The sequence below is a fragment of the Procambarus clarkii genome, chromosome 9 (assembly GCF_040958095.1).
Source record: "Procambarus clarkii isolate CNS0578487 chromosome 9, FALCON_Pclarkii_2.0, whole genome shotgun sequence".
NCBI lineage: Eukaryota > Metazoa > Arthropoda > Malacostraca > Decapoda > Cambaridae > Procambarus > Procambarus clarkii.
In genome coordinates, this window is record NC_091158.1 from 45885521 (window position 1) to 45886948 (window position 1428).

The 1428-nt window shown below is 39.4% G+C and overlaps 1 non-coding gene across 1 annotated transcript; it reads right to left on the reverse strand.

Moving 5' to 3' along the window:
• Positions 1-1000: 1000 nt before the first annotated feature.
• LOC138362977 (U2 spliceosomal RNA) lies at positions 1001-1190 on the reverse strand. Its single transcript, XR_011227960.1, has one exon. It is a non-coding gene; the product is annotated as a U2 spliceosomal RNA (small nuclear RNA).
• Between the last annotated feature and the right edge of the window lie 238 nt (positions 1191-1428).

Genomic DNA, 1428 nt, shown 5'->3' on the forward strand with positions numbered 1-1428 from the left:
CAGGCAAGCGTGGAAGTGGCAAACGATCGTTGAGTTGCCGTGTGAGACCACACCAAAGCAACACCTCCTTCCATCTCACCTCGAATTTCGCCTTTATTGCGTATTGGTACATTGCAGCAATGGTAAATTAAATAGATAAACGTCTAATCTTGATGTGTGTGTGAATATAATTTCGCCGTCAAAGCCGACTAAGGAATTCCGAGTGTTAGATACACACTCTCCACCCTCCCTTCCTCCCTCCCTCACTCACTCACAAGGCAGAGTGAGTAATTCCGTAAAAAAAAGAAGAGCATGCCAACAATGGGTAAGTATTATAGTTAGGTTCTCCATCATAGTGAACCCGTTGATTTAGAGTTTATTTGCACAATGACCACGTCATATTAGATGCCATTTAAATACCAAATCCAGTTCTCCACTAAACGCTAACACTATTAAACCAATTTCTACCAGCCTTTTCATAACAAACCACTAAGCTACCTAAACCAGTTTCCACACTTATATAAATAAAAAAAAACTTCACCCTATATAACCCATCTCAGAAAACAAAAAAAAATCAATTAATATTGCACTAACCGGCAGCCCCCCATTCATAAAATCAACTTCTTTTCTTCCCCATCGTATTTGCCAATCACATAATCTTTAATCTAAAGATATTAAATGATATTACTCACCTCACCCACCTTCTTTCTCCTTCCTTCCTTCCTTCCTTCCTTCCTTCCTTCCTTCCTTCCTTCCTTCCTTCCTTCCTTCCTTCCTTCCTTCCTTCCTTCCTTCCTTCCTCTAACTCATTGCAGTTGTTTGGCTTCGACCCATCAAACCCGGACTCGACTCACTGCTGCTGCTCGCTCCAAGGCTTTTTCCTCATACGATGCTGGCTGGTGTGAAGTAATTACTGCAAATCAAATTAACACGATTCATTAATGTACATACATAACCAATTAACATCATCGTCTCCTACTTGATTTTGACTAGTTGATAGGGTTGTTTTTGGTCTCCCCGAAGGGAGTGGACCGATCCCAGAGGTACTGTAATACCGGGCCGATCCGCGGCAAAGGTGGAGCAAGCTCCTAGCACTTCGCCATGTTGCAAAAATCAGTTTAATATCGAGGATCCCACATGGGGATCGTATCAGATATTAAGCTGATAAGAACAGATTTTATTTTTTATTGAAGAATGTTTTACAGAGTGTTTACAATAGCCTTGTGTCTTCACAAGGGTGCATGGGTACATATTGTGGAAATTGCATAATGGTTTACATAAGTTTACATAGATTACACTATACATTTGAATACATGGGTTATTATGGGATCTTTATTTACATCGTGTCTTTTAAAATATGACAATTAGTTACATACTGTGTGCCATTAAAAAACTCAAAACAGATGTGATATATATATAAATTCCTGAAATGAGAAAAAGGTACAGCCA